Genomic DNA, 17,662 nt, shown 5'->3' with positions numbered 1-17,662 from the left:
TCCTTTACCCCCACATCCTCTCCAACAGTTTGCTGACTGCTGATTATTTATCTTATTCAATCTAACCGGAGTTAGGTACCACCTCCATAAAATTTTAAAATAATTCTCTTTTATTCTTACTGACATATTTCTCAACGCCCTTTGTTTCCATAGTCCCTCTCAGCCCTGTTGTCCTATTTGTACATTCAAATCTGTCTCCCAAACCATTTTGCCTGAATTATCCATCAACCCTTTCTCCATCGATATTCTATATATTTCACTCATCAACCCTTTTAACACTGTTCTTTTCTCCCTATCATTTTCTTTCTTAACTATCAATTCCTCAAACTTCGTCAATTCTCTACAATCTCCGTTATCTCTTACCCACTTTTTAGTCCACTGTTCTAATTGCCAATAATTTAACCAAGTTAATTTTTTATCTTTAAAGACCTCTTCCATATCCTCTCTTGTATTCATTCCTCTTAACCATTCCCTTAATTTCATTTAATTTTTTTCTATTAAAACTTTACTTAATCTACTCTTTAATTCCTCCGGGAAATTCTTTAACATTATTACCGGTGACAAAGGAGAGCTGCTCGGAAGCAGCTCCCCTTTATATTTACTCCAAATTTCCCAGTGAGACCTCAAAAGCGGGTTATCTATACTTTCTACCCATTTTTTTCCCCTTCCCTAAAAAATACATTCTCCAGATTAATCTCTATATTACTTGTGGTTTTATCCTCCATCCAATCTAATTCTCCTATTCCTGTAATTGCCTCTACAATATGTCTTAATCTGTTAGCTATATAATATAGTTTAATATTTGGGAGACCCAATCCTCCCTTTTTTTGACTTAAATACCATTTACTTTTATTTACCCTCGCTTTCTTATCACCATTACAAAAATTATTTATAATACTTTGCCAACTTTTTATCTCTAATTCTGAAATTTTTATTGGTAGCATCCTAAACACAAAATTAATCTTTGCTAAAATCTTCATTTTTATTAATGCTATTCTTCCAAACCAGGATAAATTTAATCTTTTATATTTTTCCAATTTTGCTAAATTCTCTTTTTTTAACACATTTAAATTCTCTTTCTCTAAACTCTTTAACTTCTGCGTAATTTTTATTCTTAACCCAGTAACATCCTCAAATTCTCTCAGTTGCTGTTTAATTCTCCCCATCTTTTCTATTGGATTTTTAATAGTCAGCAACGTGTCATCTGCAAACATATTCAGTTTAATTTTTTTCATACTACCTATTCCTTCAATCTCCTCATCTTCTCGTATTGCATTCGCCAATAATTCCATTACCATTACAAATAGGATCGGCGAGAGTGGACATCCTTGCCTTGTCCCTCTGGCTAGTCGTATCTTATCCGTCACACCATCATTCACTACCACTACGGCTGTATTTTGAGAGTACAACTGTTCTATTATAGCTTTAAATTTATTTCCGAATCCCATTTTATTTAAAACCATCTTTAGAGCTTGCCAGCTCAAACAGTCAAAAGCCTTGAAAATATCCAATGCCAGAATTCCCGCTTTAACCCTAGACTTATTTATCACCTGTATTACATTTAGAACCCTTCCCACTAAATTACGCATCTGCCTACCTGCTACAAATCCACATTGATCCTCCCCTATATATTCCTCTATAAAATTATTCAACCGCCTTGCTAAAATAGTTGAAAAAATCTTAGCATCTTGGTTTATTAATGAAATAGGTCTGTATGAATCAGGGACAGTCAAATCTTTATCTGGTTTTGGTATTAAAATTATTAATGAATGTTCCCATGATTCTGGTGTTCTTTCTCCTTCCAATATGGAGTTATACAACTTCAGTAATTTTGGTACTAAATTTTTTTTAAAAACCTTATAATATTCTGAGCCTAAACCATCTACCCCCGGTGATTTACCCACTTTCAGATTCTCGATTACTTCTTCTACTTCTCTTTGAGTTATTACCTTTTCCATTAACTCTTTATGTTCTATTTTTATTCCTTTCTTTATATAATTTTCTATATAAGCTGTTTTTGAGTATCCTTTCCCTTATACAATTCTTGATAAAATTCTTGAAATTTTTTTATTTTACTCTTCATTGTATGACAATACTTCCCTTGTTTATCCTTCAATATTCCTATCCCATTCCTGGCTTTTTCCTTTTGTGTGAGCCTGGCAAGCAATCTAGAATTTCTGTTGCTATTTTCAAAATACTCCCTTTTCATATATTAAATTTTTCTGAACTTCCTCTAAATTTAAATTTTCTAATTGTTTTTTCTTTGCTTGTATTTCTACTAATTTATATTTATTTTTAGATTGCCAATAATCTTTCTCCAATTTCTTAATCTCTTCCTCCAATTGTTCCTGCTCTGCTATTTGTTGCCTCCTTAAATTACACATTTCTCTAATACATATCCCTCTTGTTACTGCCTTCATGGCATCCCAAACTACTGCCCTTGACATTCCTCCCTTCTCATTAATTTCCCAAGTCTCTGTCAGTTCTCTTTGCATTTTTTCTACCACTTTATTATATTTCAAAAGTTTTGTGTTTAATTTCCACCTAAACGCTTCTTTATAATTCTTTCTAACTGTAAACTCTAAACTTAGCAATGCATGGTCTGTTACTTTTATTACCCCCATTTCCATTTTACATACCTTACTTGCAAACTCTTTTGAAACCAATATATAATCTATTCTAGAGTATGTATGATGAACTGAGGAGTAGTAAGAGCAGCCCGGATTCGACCCATTCAGTAAACGCCAACAATCTACATAATCTTTTTCTTTTACAAGTTTATTCAATATAGTAATATTATTTCTCTTTTCCACATTAGTGGGGCTTGATTTATCCACTCTATTATCCATTACCATATTAAAGTCCCCAGCTAAAATAAGATGCCCCTCCCTAAACTCCTCTATTTCTTTAAATAATTCCATAAAAAACTCTCTATGTCTCTCATTGGGAGCATAAACATTAACTAATGTATATTGTTCACTTTCAAATTGAAAGAGCCAGGCTACCTAAAAGATTGCCTTCTCTTGTATATAAACCTTAAGATTTTTACTAGAGGCCTTTGCCAAGTGAGGTGGAATTCTTTTAGTAGAATTTAGAAACAATCCTAGCTGAATGTAGGTGTACTAACCTGATCTTTATGGTCAAGGCTCAGCAATCAGTTCCTCCCTAACATACTAAAGATACTGTGCAAATTAGTCCTTGAAATCTGGAAATGGGATAGACCGCAGCTGTGTATTTCTGGGAAATATACAGGCATATTCTAAGAGTTTCTGTAAACCGCCCAGAGAGCTTTGGCTATGGGGCAGTATATAAATGAAATAAATAAATAAATAAATAAATAAATAAATAAATAAAAATAAAAATAAAAATAAAAATAAATAAATAAAGAGTTCTTAGTATCAGCACTATGCAATTATTTCTGTGGAGGCAAGGTTCTGTCTGAATCCTCCACGAGTTGCACTTTAAGAGTATCTTAGATATGACAGTACCAAGTGGAAGGACTTCCACATCACATCCAAGTAACGGGCAAGTCAACACTCAAAGACCTCAAAGAAGTGTGCCACTGAATTTATGATCCTCTGTACATATAAACAAGCTCACACTTTAGGCTCAGCAATTAGCAAGAGTATTAACAACCGTCATAACAACTGTAAGCATGATAAGTTGAAACATAATAAGACTTGTATGCTTAATTAAGAAATACATGTGTTTAGATTTCACTGCTTCGTGTAGCCAAAAGAAATTTCTAAATATCAGCATAAAAAAAGATTTACTAATCAACTGTAATTAACCAGCCCAAACGGTCTTTATTAAAGATAGATTGTCATTTAAGAATGTCAGGAGAGTATTTGACCTTACGTCATGAACTTAAAGGAATAATAAAAGTAATTATCTTGCCATTATCCATTATTATTAGTACTATTTGGCTAAAAGATTTTCAGATTCAATAGATGTTTCTAAAAGTATCAATCTATTCTGTTTATAGTTGTTTCATTAAAAATATTAAAGTACATACAATGTCTTCTCAAATTACCATCACCTCTGGCTATTAAGAACTGAAAAAGATCTCAATATTTGAGTCTCTATGCAGACATAACAAAATTTCCAAATTATAGTGTTTATTTCCTGAACCTCTTATGGCACTTGCTCAATTTTATGATTAAACTCAAGAAATACACCTATGCCAATCACTTTCTAAAACAGGAGGATATGAAGATAAAACTTATTTTCACATTTTAAAGCTGCTTTATAATTCATACTCTAAAATATGCCTTTGTAATAGACAGAAAACAAAAAAAAAATCCTCCTAAAACAGAACTGAAGTAGTATTCTAATGGCAATGCCTCTCTCCTACCATCTCTTCTTTCTCTCCTTAATTTTTCTTTATAAAAGTGAATGATAATTTGGACATCTGGTTCTGTTTTGCAGAACATAGTTAGCTACAGTAATTAGTTCACAAGTTTGTTCTGTCTCCCCAAAAGCTATAATAATTTAACACTACCTTTTAGATACATAAGAGCCTCGTATAGCACAGAGTGGTAAGCGGCAGTTACTGCAGCCGAAACTCTCCCCACGGCCTGAGTTCGATCCCAGCGGAAACTGGTTCTCAGGCAGCCAGCTCAGGTCGACTCAGCCTTCCATCCTTCCGAGGTCGGTAAAATGAGTACCCAGCTAGCTGGGGGAAAGGGAACTGCGACTGGGGAAGGCAATGGCAAACCACCCCGCTACAAAGTCTGCCAAGAAAATGTCAGCGAAAGCACTAGGAGTCAGCAGTGACTCAAGTGCTTGCACGAGAGGTTCCTTTCCTTTCGATACATACTCTTCTTCAAAGCTATCTGCTTAGCCTTTTAGGAATTTTGAACTTGTAAGCCCAGAAGTATATTTTCAGGCTCTTCTTCTGTCACTTCATCTCTGTGCACCCTCCCTTGTCCTTGGTTACCTTGTCTTCTAGACAGGTGGAAATTTGGTTGCTGTGCTTGGATATTTGCTTCCACAAGGAAAAGGGTAAGATGACTTGTAGCCATCTGGATCCTCCACGACTTCAATGACATTTCCTCTCCATACCATACCTTCGCATACCCATGACGCCTGTTATAGGGGCACCCTCTGCCTCCATCCTGGTTTGTATCCACCCCTTCCCCAAAAATTAAGAAAGAAAAAGAGAAGAGAAGAAAAAGATTGAGGGGGAAGGAAGGGGGGAAGGTTAAGGAGCAGCACAATGGGGCAGTAGATAAATGTAATAAAATAAATAAGTAAATAAATAAATGGGCTAGAACAAGTAGGTAAGACCCATGCAAGATTGCATTCTACCCCCAGTTGGTTGGAGCTTTTGACATGTTTCTATCTTTCTCCTCCCCTGTCTCTCATTCAGGGGGGACCTCACATACTCCAGCTTCTCCCACCTAGGCTCTCACCCTAGGTCAATCTTGTAGCTTGCAACAACAGATATAGGCTGGGGTATGCTGAGATTTGTAGGACTTTTCCTAAACATGGATAGGATTGCACCCTAAAAGACACCCCAAAGGCTTGATCAAGATAGAGATTAACATTTTATCATCCCATTGATGTTAAAGTTAGGCACATACAGTACTCTCTCACTGAAATCAACAGGACATAAAATGATTTTAACTGTGGCTGGGACGATGTTCTAAGCATTCAAGTTTGCCTAGACATTCTGACAAACTATTATCAGTGAAAAATCTTAAATGCATTGAAGAGGCAGAGTCTTTGCAGAAGGTTGTCAAACATAGAAGAATGAACAAAGAGGCGTATGCAAAGACAGAAATGTAGGTGAACAGAAAATTTTAGAATAATGAGCACATTCTTTCTGCTTTCACTTTTGTCTGCATGGGGTTCTTATATTAGCTCTCTGTAGCCAACAGCCAGCTTCACTAAGAAAATGTCAGCAAACTAATTCCTACTACCAAATTTGTAATTAAAAACAACATTAAAATGAGATTTTAATTAAGAGGGGATTCTCTGGGTAGCATAAAATCCCTATGGCCTGTAGAGGATGGAGCTTTTCCTATTTGAAAGTATCACAATTGACAGCTCTGCATAATCAGCTCTTAACTGTAAAATCACAGGATTCTTTTAGTATGGATACTAAACAAAATTTGTAAACCAGGATCAATGAAAATACCGTATTATATATTGTCATGTCTGACATAGTCCTGACCCTGGAGACTTCCAATGATGACATGGATGCCAGAGCTCAAAAGCTCTCTGGGTGACCCTCCCTCAACTAACTGGCCAACCCCAACATTTCTGAAAAGGCCACCCTGGGCCCAGAGAAGAGGACCTGGTTAGTCATGTAAAAGGCCCCCCAACCATCCTCCAGATGTGATCTCCCTGGCGGAGTCAGAGAGGGAGGCTGAGTCACTGCCCAGGCCCAGAAAGAGTTACGAAGAATGAGATCATGGCCATCTCATAACGCCATGCAAATTCAGATGCAAAAATTACAATTCACATAAAATGGAAGCAGAAGCTTGTGACTTCCTCCTCATGGCTGTGCCAGAGATGGGGTGGGATGGGGGGAGTAAGGCGCAAACGTGTAAGCCCAAGGCTCACTGTGGCTTGTTCTCATAATGCTAAACCGGGGGTGAAGAACTTCTTTCAGCCCATGGGCTGAATCTAATTTTGGAGGAGCTCTCAGAAGGGGTCAAAGGCAGGAGAGACCAAAATAAATAAATACCAGTGCATTGTCACTTAAAGCTTTAACTGCCAGTAACTCAGCCTCAGGAGAGGCAAGTCAATGGGGGCGGGGACTGCACAAAAGCCAAGATTGGTGGTTGGGGTAAACGGTGTGGGGCCAGGGGAAGGGGGCATGGCCATCTGGAGAACCCCGGAGGGCAAGACTGGGATCCCAAGAGGGCCAAATTTGGCTCCCGGGTCTGGGGATCCCCACCCGTGTTGGACCATGGTTCAGAAGTACGCAAGAATCCAGCCATAGATCTGAATTGACCTTTGCAATGGAGAATAAGGCATCCATTCATGGAAGGATTATTTTATACTTTGCATTAGAGTGGTGCATAAAACATTTGAAACTAAATCCAAATAGGTTCGTCTATTTGCCCAACATCTTGCAGAAGCATAAGAATTGCTATCCAACTTACCTATCATAGCACTGAAAAAAAATATTCTGTTGTGCTTATTTTTCATGCTTTAATGGTTCTTTGGACCCAGTCGCCCAACACAAAGAATCCTATATTATCCGAAAGCTCATTTCCTTGCTTTTAACTTGCTTCAATGTAAAGCAGGTAAATGTTGCTTCAAAATTATCTCTTGGCAATATGAAAAATATGTCATGATAACCAATGCAATGGAAGCCTATATAGACATCATTGAATATAAGAAATGTCTGATTTAAACGTCCCACTTCTTAACCAAAACTGTAATGCAACATGATTTAATCAGGACTACAAACGTTTTATAAACATCTGAAATGTTGGGAAAAGTTGAAAGCCATTGCAGAAAAGAAGAGCACAGTAAAACCTTTATTATATACTACATCTTGCTTAGCTTGCTAATAAAACTCATAAAAATCACCCACAAAGGTTGTGGCTACATAAATCTCCCTTATTCAGCTTTATAACCCTGACAGATTTTTCTTTTCTTTTCTTTAATAAACATAAAGATAATATGCAATACATAGTAAAAGTTAGATTAATTAAAAAAGCCATTGTAAAACTGCTGTAACTTCATAGACAGGACGACTGTGTTCATCCAACTGTTCATACAAAGCTTGAGTAATAATGCCAATAGTAAATTGAAATCTGAAACTGCTCCTGACACAGTCTCAATTTTAAGGGTCTGTTAAAGCAAGTGAAACTTTCGTCAGCTGATGCTCATGCTGCAGAGAAGAAAAGCAAGGCATTTCTTCTTAGCTTGACAGTAATCTCCTAATCTGAAGCCATCTGAACATTGAGAGATAACATCTCTCAACGTGCTGTAAAACGTATGTTAATAATGACAGATACTATATTATTTTGTAAGAAATACATTTCTGACCAAATAAGTACATAATAAAATATACATCATGCTGTTTTATAGTATTCTTCAGACTGCTAGCATTGGTCTGCCATTTCACGCCTAGCTACTCATGCATAAGAAGCATTCAGGTCAATGGGATCGGGCTGAATAATGGCAGGATTGCATCCCTTACAACTCAATCCACAGGCTCCTTTCAGATGTAGGAGTGCTAATGTGCAGATGGACTTTCACCTTCACTGCTGTCTCTGAAACACTTCTGCATGCCAATCTTCATGAAATTGTAGTGAATGAGATAACCCATTCTTCAGAGGTTTGCGCTGGAACCTTAAAGTTTAGTGTAGCTAAGAAAAAGCATGAAAAAAGTTGCACAGCAAAAAAGTCAATAACTATACTGCTTTCATAGAATCATACAATAGCAGAGTTGAAAGGGGCCTACAAGGCCATCGAGTCCAACCCCCTGCTCAATGCAGGAATCCATCCTGAAGCATCCCTGACAGATGGTTGTCCAGCTGCCTCTTGAAGGCCTCTAGTGTGGGAGAGCCCACAACCTCCCTAGGTAACTGATTCCATTGTCGTACTGCTCTAACAGTCAGGAAGTTTTTCCTGATGTCCAGCTGGAATCTGGCTTCCTTTAACTTGAGCCCGTTATTCCGTGTCCTGCACTCTGGAAGGATCAAGAAGAGATCCTGGCCCTCCTCTGTGTGACAACCTTTTAAGTATTTGAAGAGTGCTATCATGTCTCCCTTCAATCTTCTCTTCTCCAGGCTAAACATGCCCAGTTCTTTCAGTCTCCCTTCATAGGGCTTTGTTTCCAGACCTGATCATCCTTGTTGCCCTCCTCTGAACACGCTCCAGCTTGTCTGCATCCTTCTTGAATTGTGGAGCCCAGAACTGGATGCAATACTCTAGATGAGGCCTAACCAGGGCCAAATAGAGAGGAACCAGTACCTCACGCAATTTGGAAGCTATACTTCTATTAATGCAGCCCAAAATAGCATTGGCCTTTCTTGCAGCCATATCGCACTGTTGGCTCGTATTCAGCTTGCAATCTACAACAATTCCAAGATCCTTCTCGTTTGTAGTATTGCTGAGCCAAGTATCCCCCATCTTGTAACTGTGCTTTTGGTTTCTATTTCCTAAATGTAGAACTTGGCATTTATCCCTATTAAATTTCATTCTGTTGTTTTCAGCCCAGCACTCCAGCCTATCAAGATCACTTTGAAGTTTGTTTCTGTCTTCCAGGGTATTAGCTATCCCACCCAATTTGGTGTCATCTGCAAATTTGATAAGTGTTCCCTGCACCTCCTCGTCCAAATCATTAATAAAAATGTTGACGAGCACTGGGCCCAGGACTGAGCCCTGCAGTACCCCACTCGTTGCCTCTCCCCAGTTTGCCTCTCCCCAGTTGATCTCATCATATGTTGGTATTGTTTAATTTTAATTCTTTTGTTGTTGTTTTTGAATGAAAAGATAGGGTTCAATCGACTTGACCATGGACACAGCATTCACACTTGGAGCAATTCTTGTAGAGTATGACAGAGCCTTTCCCCTCACCCATTCCCTATGTGCACAGTCATCACACAAGATTGCTGCAGACTGTCTAATATTCCCATTAGACAGCTCTCTCCATTCCAGCAGGGAACACTAGCTTGGACGTATAATGCATGCTGAGTAGTTGCATGCTTCAAAAAATGGACATCTTGCTCAAGTGAGGAAAAGAAAAGGGAGAACAAACTTGCACAAAGGCAATGCAAGCTGACCATAAGAGATGCAAAAAAGCATGTTGAAGATCATATGGCTAACAATTTCAAGGGCAAAAGTAAAAGAAAAATCAGAATCAGGAAACCAGCTAGGAAGGCAGTTGGACTGTTGGAAGGCAATGGAGTTAAAGCTGTACTGAAGGAAGATAAGGAGAGTGTAGGAATTCCACGTCTGTCTCCTGCACCCTATACATGCCATCAAGGCACTTTGACACAGGTGGCGCGGTAGAAGGAGCTTTGCATTACTGCTTTATAGTCTCAACAGGGCAGGAAGAAGAGGGATCAAAACAGGTTTAACTGGCTCCATGTCAACAGTATAAAAAACAGGGTCCTGGACTGTTGGCACTACCTGTTGTATTGCCAACCTCAGCAGATGTGCCAACCTGAGCAACTGCACCATCCTGAGTAACTGATCAGCAAACTGCCCCAGGTCCTCTGAAAGAGAAACGGCATCTTGCAAACCCACAACCACATCAGGAAAAGTGATTGAAGGTTGGCAGAAAGATGGAGAAGTAGAATCAGAATGGCATCCTTTGGGACGAGAGAGTGGTGACACCTCTGGCAGAGGTTGGACGGCAGCCAGGCTCTCATCTGAAACTTCAACTGGTGTGGAGCATGCAGCAGAAGGTGGCACACGAACCAGTACAGGTGCACCTGCAGAGAGAGGAGCCAACCATGGAGCTGACTGTGAAGGGACATACAGAGGTGGTAAGGGAACCATTAAAGGAACTTGGGGATCCAAATGTACTGGTGGAGGAACCTGAAATATAGCACCAATATCAGGTGGTCTTGGCAGCCAAGAAGGTCCCTTAAGAGACTGCTACAATGGCAGACCAAAGAGAACTTAGGGGATAGGCAGGAACCTACTAAGGACATGGGATGGTGCACTGGAATGGTGGGGGAAAGGTTCCTGCTAAAATGCCTCAGCTATAGAAGTTTTCCTAATCAAGGCTCTGCACAGGTGCAGAGCCCATATGCCTATTTTACAGAGACCACAAAGAATACAGGGTTGAGAGTGAGGGTGAAGATTCCAAGCCCTGAGCCTTCTAGTTCTTCTACTATGCTACAGTATTAATGAACTGTGCTTTTTTTTTTTAGTTGGGATTCATTTTGAATTTAATACTGGACTATCTTGAGCGGGCCAGCCCAGCCTTCAGAAAACTCCCATGATCCCTGTCGAAATGTGCCTCCAGGAACTTCATTTGTACTTCTTTTTCTTCTGGAGTTTCTGGATTCTTTCCCCAAAATTTTAGTTATAATTTCAGAGAGAGTTGGTGCACTCGATTGTGTTCTACAGTGGATGCGGCTCCATTTTTTGGTGCAGAAAAAGCTGAAGAATAAAACCAGTTTATTACCACCTGGCCTCTGCACAACAAAATGGAACACCATATGCTATTGTGGCTATCCTAAGTGCAAATTGTTATTCAAGAGCTGTGACTCACTCTAAAATCTCTACAGACAGGAGGATAAATTATTTATGGGGGCTACAGCAGATGGCATGGTGAGTTAAAAATGAATTGTACTTTAAAAAGTGCCACAAACTTACTCAAAGGATTTGTTCTTTTGGTGCACTCACAATAATTTCTTCCAAAGTTGCAATCTTCACAGAAGAAAGGTTCTTTCTGTTCCTGCAGTCCTTTAAAATCAACATGTCTGAAAGGTACCTGTATCCTGTTCCTGCTTCCTTAATGTCAGTTCCCCTGCACCCTGGCGGGGAATCTCCTGGTATACAGGGCACCCGCTGATCAATTTTATTTATTTATTTATTTATTTATTTATTACATTTCTATACTGCCCAATAGCCGAAGCTCTCTGGGGCAGTTCACAAAAATTAAAACCATAACTCCAATTGGAATTTGGGGACCAGCCTCCCCCAACCTTGTGCTTCCTAGATGTCAAGGACTACAACTCCCAGCATTCCTGACCACTAGCCATGCTAGCTGAGTCTGATGGGCTGAACATCAAGAGCCTGGAGGGTAATACTGGCCTAAGCAATCTGGCTGACTGAACAACCAATGAGGACTGCAGTGATTTACCTTATTGTATTGCGAGACTTCAACGTTCTTCCAGAAAATTATGGATCCACCTAAATCCCAATTGGAGCTATGATCCCCAGTGCATGCAGTTGGGCCACTTGCCCACTGATATCAAGAGCTAGTCAGTTGAAGACTTGATCACCCTTTGGAACTAAAAGCCATGCATGACCATTTATGCAATTGCTCCTAAGTGTCCTCCACTTCAAAGAATAACGGCAATTCCCAGCATGAATACACAAGGAAAAATGCCAATTCAATTAAAGAGCAATGACAGTGCATGGGAAAAGGCAACAAAGCAATTACTAATGAAATCACCATGACAGTAGAACTAAATGCAATTACTAAGGGAAAAAATGTTAATGCCCTCTTAATTTCACTTAACAGGTTTTAGGAATAGTAAGTGGGTCTCAATTCAACTAGGATTCCTTCCCAAAAGATATCACAAATTAGGATGAGTCCAAAGAAGAAGATAAACCACAAATCATAGATGCACAGGTGGTTGACAAAGTTTTCTCCGGCGAAAAAAAAGGTTATGCCACAATAAATCTGTTAGACTTTTAAGATGCCACAAAATTCTCTGATTTTTTTTTTCTACCACAGATTAGCACAGGTACCATTCTGGATTTTGCCAAAATAGAATCAGGGCTATAGTCAGCTTTCTGAAAAAAATCTTGACACTAAATAGGAACGCAGGAGGCAGTTTTAGGAGAAGAGCTCATTGTAAAAAGAGCTCTCACTCTGCCACTTACTCAGATATCACCAAATATATAGTCAACACTACGAAAAGCATTGAATTTAGACTACCATCTATTAATAATGTTCAACATGGAGATAGTTTTAAGATTCTACAGGGACCTCTTTGCGAATCATTTTTATTTACGTTCTGTTTCCAAATACCTCAACATGGTACCAGTGCCACATAGAAACACTTTAAAAATGAAATGTGAGGGTGTGAAGCTGGAAAATCTTGATGCATCCCATTACCTATTCTGCTAGTGAGAGAAGAACAAAGAAATGCTAAGCCATTCCCTTAGGCTGAAGGCATGCAAGAAGAGAGCTTAAAATAGCTGAAATACCCAGATGTGTGGCTGCTGTTTGGGTAATTGCTAAACTGATAAAATAATAAAGGACTGTACATTCATCCAATATTTAAGAATTGAAGACCTCCACTGAGAAAGTGTGAAAGGTTTAGTCCCGTTTGAAGGACGACACGTACACATGAAAAATTCTTATGTGAACAAGTAAGGACTGGTAGGACGTGACTGAGTTTTTAAAAATCTCAGGACACAGGGATTCCCCCCCCCCCATTTGTTTATTTGTTCTCTTTACCTGTTAACCTGGGGAAACCTGAGGAAATTGCTTGCAACAGATTTAAATCACAAGAGACAGTCTCAATTTGTCCTCTATTACTTCATGGCTACAATTTGTTTATAGGCGCTGCAGAAACGCTTTACAGATCTGTAAAGATGTTTCCTTTTGCAGACTTTGGAAAAAGCATTCCTACAAAAACAGAAGATCTCATATACAACAAATCAAATTTTGACAGGACGGTCTTCTTTACAAAGTGCAGGTGTCACCAAATTGTAGCTCTTAGGAAGTTTTAGACAATGAACCATAATAGATTTTTTAAAAAGAAAAGAAGGGAAAGGAAAAACCTTCAGCATACAAGTGTGCTTGGAGCACAATTTTATTTATTTATTACATTTTTATACTGCCCAACAGCCCAAATTCCCTGGGGGTTCACAAAACAACTAAGGTTTTACAGGTATAAAATGTTACAAGAACACAGAAAACCTCTGAACAGAAACATTGGTGGGATAGTGTGCGCACTGGAGGCATAACGCCTCTATAATGTCATCATCAAAGCTTAAATAAATAAATAAATAATAAATTTATTTCTTACCCGCCTCTCCACTTTGATCGAGGCGGGGAACAACAGTAAATATAAAATACATAAAACTGAAAAAACATAATATACATTGTTAAAATATCCTAAAAACAGTCTAAAAACATCCTAAAAAAATAAAAATATAATGTGGTATCATGAGACAGCCACCATATTAACGAAGAGGAACGCACCTCTTCTGCACAGAATACACAGCATGTTCATCCTCAAGCAAGCCAAAGTGAAAGGACAGATAATAAATAATTGATTGACTTGACGGCTGCCTCTTGAAGACCTCTAGTGTGGGAGAGCACACAACCTCCCTAGGGAACTGGTTCCATTGTCGTACTGCTCTAACAGTCAGGAAGTTTTTCCTGATGTCCAACTGGAATCTGGCTTCCTGCAACTTGAGCCCATGATTCCGTGTCCTGCACTCGGATGACTGAGAAGAGATCCTGGCCCTCCTCTGTGCGACAACCTTTCAAGTATTTGAAGAGTGTTGCCATGTCTCTCCTCAGCCCACCATTGTTCAGAGCCACCGTTGTGCACAACAGTGATGGCTCCAGAAATTGCATATTCTAGCATGAGACTTTTAGATATAGTGTGTGTGGGGGAACTGTTACATTCCTTATTTTTTAATGTAAAAACACTGTAAAGAAAGGAATGGTTGCAGAAGCACCAGTCAAAAAATTCCTGTGAATGAAACATGGAAAAATTTACTAGTCATTTGCCTACAGCAAGGGTGGAAAACTTCAGGGGGTGCCGGACACATAACCCAGGATGCCCCCTCTGAGGCCACACTCAGTGGGGAATTATTTATTTATTTTTAAATGCAGCAAATCACTGCAGAAGACTAAAATGGCCAAATCTCACTTGAAAGCAAGTGAAGTTTGGCCTCTTTGGGCCTCCTTAGTGTTTTGCTGCCAATGTTTTTGCTACCATGAATTTCAGTGGGCCACATGGTACCCACTCTGGTCTATTTATTTATTTATTTTATTTAGAATATTTATATACCGCTCCCCATTGAAAAATTTTGGAGTGGTGTACAAGGTAAAAATGAAAATAAAAACAGAATAAAACAGTTAAAACAAAATTTAAAAAGAAGCAAAACAACAACAACACAGAATTCCAGGGCTGCATGTTAAAGAAAGGCTTCTTGGAATAAAGATGTTTTCAGGAGGCGCCGAAAGGAGTACAAGGTTGGCGCCTGCCTGACCTCCAGAGGCAGGGAATTCCACAGGAGGGGGGCCACCACGCTGAAGGCTCTTTGCCTGGTGGACTCCAGTCGGAGGATGGATCTAGGTGGAACCACCAGGAGCAGGCCCTCGGATGACCTCAGTGACTGGGCAGGTTGGTAAGGGAGAAGGCGCTCTCTCAGGTATCCTGGTCCCAAGTTGTTTAGGGCTTTGTACACAAGTACAAGAACCTTAAACCTGGCCCGGTAGCGAATAGGCAGCCAGTGCAGTTCCCTCAGCCGAGGAGTTACATGCAGGAAAGGGGCAGCTCCAGACAACAGCCGAGCTGCAGCATTCTGCACTAGCTCCAGCTTCCGGAGCAGCTTCAAGGGCAGCCCCACATAGAGCGCGTTGCAGTAATCAAGTCTACAGTCCTTAAAACCATTTACTAATGAGCTCATTTAAATAATGCAGTTTAAATTGTACGTTGCCAATCCAAGTAGCAATTCAAGTTGAATACAGAATTATTTTTCAAAATCCTATCCCTAATAAAAGTAAAGGACCATTTGGCAAATGTATACAAGAAGCAGTGACATTTCAGAACAGACTGACGTTGCTAGAAAAAGATATCATTTTAAGGTGGGTTTTTTTTAAGCCCGAATGTTCTGCTTGAATAAAATTAAGCAGTTGAGTTGTTATGAATACCCTTACATTCATAGCCTTATTAATTTTTGTGGTAGGATGGTAAGGACTCAGTGCTCAAAGTTGCTAGTTAACAAACAAAATACACCCACAGCGAACTCTCTGAAATCCTTGGGATCATCTCTTACCGTTAAGTACAGTGACAAGTATTTGACTTATTTGTTTGTTTTAATAATTTATGAACAATACCTTCACCCAAAAATAGATCTCATAAAAAAAATAAAAAGTAGATTTTAATATTAAACATCAAACATTAAGCAATAATACAATAAAATTGGGAAAAAAACTCAGATGAAAATACAATAATTTAAAATGCTTGGGCAAATAAAAAGTTTTTAACCTGGCGCCAAAAGGAATATAGCACCGTACTCAGGAGTGCATTCCAAAGTCAGAGTGCTACCACAGGGAAGCCCCAGATCACTGGGTGAATCTCTCCAAGCACATTTATTTATTTATTTATTTATTTATTTATAGTATTTTTATCCCGAACCTCAGCCAAAATGGCTCCTGGAGCAGCTTACGATAAATCAGTAAAGAAGACTTAGCCTCAGACATCCTCAATTTGCAACAACTGAAACTGATCCACTTCATCTGGAACTGTATCCGTGATGGCGTCTAGATCAGAGCGAATATGAGAAACATTTAAATTAGCAAGCATGTTGCTAAACTGCAACTAGAACAGAGACCACTGGATAACTGGAATCTCTTGTAAATCAACAGAAAAGGAATGGAAATAAGTACATAACTGTCATGGGCTGAGTCCATGGTTCCTTTAAGAGAACATCTTTTGCTTCATCCTAGGGAGAGGGGTTTCTTTGTGTCTGAAAAGGGAGTAGCAAGTGAAATGCCAAGGCCGCGCTGGGCGAGAAGCGCCTGGCATCTGATAACGCCTCCCCAGGCTGGTACTGGGGGGAAAGTAACAAGTTGCAGCTGTGCAATGTCTGGGAGCAAACCACTCCCTTCGGGAGAGGTGTGGGTTGCGCTATGGGGTTTCTATTGGTCAGGGCGGGTCTGGTGACAACGGGGTCCCAGAAAAGAGATAAAAAGCTTGAGCACCTAAGGGTCCGGTCTCTTTCCTGTGGGTGTCAGGAGTCCAGTGTGTGTGTGGTGAGTCAGAGCATCCAGGCCGGGCCAGCTGGAGGAGGCTCCACGCAGCCGCTGAGGGAAGGAGTCTTAATTCGAGTGGCGTGAAGCCAAGTTGGAGTGAGCAACAAGAGGTTGAGTCGCAGAGTTATATGTTTGTTTTGTTTTAGTTCAGGTTTGGGTACAATTGGGCAAGGCACCTTGCCGGGGTTATGGCTGGTGGGTGGTAAAAGTGGGGAGTGAGTGCGAATTCTGTTAGGCTTGAGCGTGTAAAGGGGAGGATAAGGTATTCGTCCCTGCTGTCTTAAGTGTGTCATTCCTTTGTCCGTGTTTTCCCCCCAAACCTCTTAAGCGTTTACCTTAAGGTGTGGACCCTTATGAAAGTGTGTAGTTTGGAGAATAAATGTGTTTGGTCCCTATTTCTGGAGTGTGGCATTGTTTCCTTGAGAACCTAGACTACAAAGGGTTAACAAGCGGCAGCGAAGGGGCGTGTGCCTGGGCTGGCTGAGTCAGGGCTCCCTTCTCCGGCAGGGGAATCGCTGAGTCAAACACAGCAATTCTATCACAATAACATCATACCAAAAGTAGCAGATAAATATAAAGACCTTTATAAAAATATGAAGGTACATATATATTTTTAAAAGACACAGAGCAAGCATTGCAACTATTGACTGTGAAAGGACTAATCTAGTCAATTACTAATTCATAAACCAGTTGGTATGTAGGTTTGGTGTTTTCTTGCTTTTATAGCTTCAGTATGCTCCTAAACCAATTAAGATTTAATTTTATACTCCCAGAAGCCAAACAATGTTTAAAAATATAAAGTCAATAAGAGAAAATTCAGAATGTAAGTCCAATTTACTTGTGGTAGATTAGAATGATTCAACACCATGAAAAACTAAATGCTAATGCTGATTTTATTTCTTTGGGATATATTTACATATGCAGAGCTTTGTTTAAATATTGTGAAAAAGATTTAGGAGGCAAAATCCATAATTCAGGATAGAACCATTAATTTCTAAAATAAAT

The 17,662-nt window shown here is 39.4% G+C and overlaps 1 protein-coding gene across 1 annotated transcript in view; it reads right to left on the bottom strand.

The window, feature by feature from the left end:
• Window positions 1-17,662, bottom strand: part of SPAG16 (sperm associated antigen 16) — a 569,616-nt gene that overhangs the window by 496,748 nt on the left and 55,206 nt on the right. The window lies entirely within an intron of this gene.

This window comes from Elgaria multicarinata, chromosome 2, assembly GCF_023053635.1.
Source record: "Elgaria multicarinata webbii isolate HBS135686 ecotype San Diego chromosome 2, rElgMul1.1.pri, whole genome shotgun sequence".
Taxonomy (NCBI): Eukaryota; Metazoa; Chordata; class Lepidosauria; order Squamata; family Anguidae; genus Elgaria; species Elgaria multicarinata.
The sequence above is the reverse complement of the archived record's forward strand: the minus strand, read 5'-3'. Positions and strand labels throughout refer to the sequence as shown.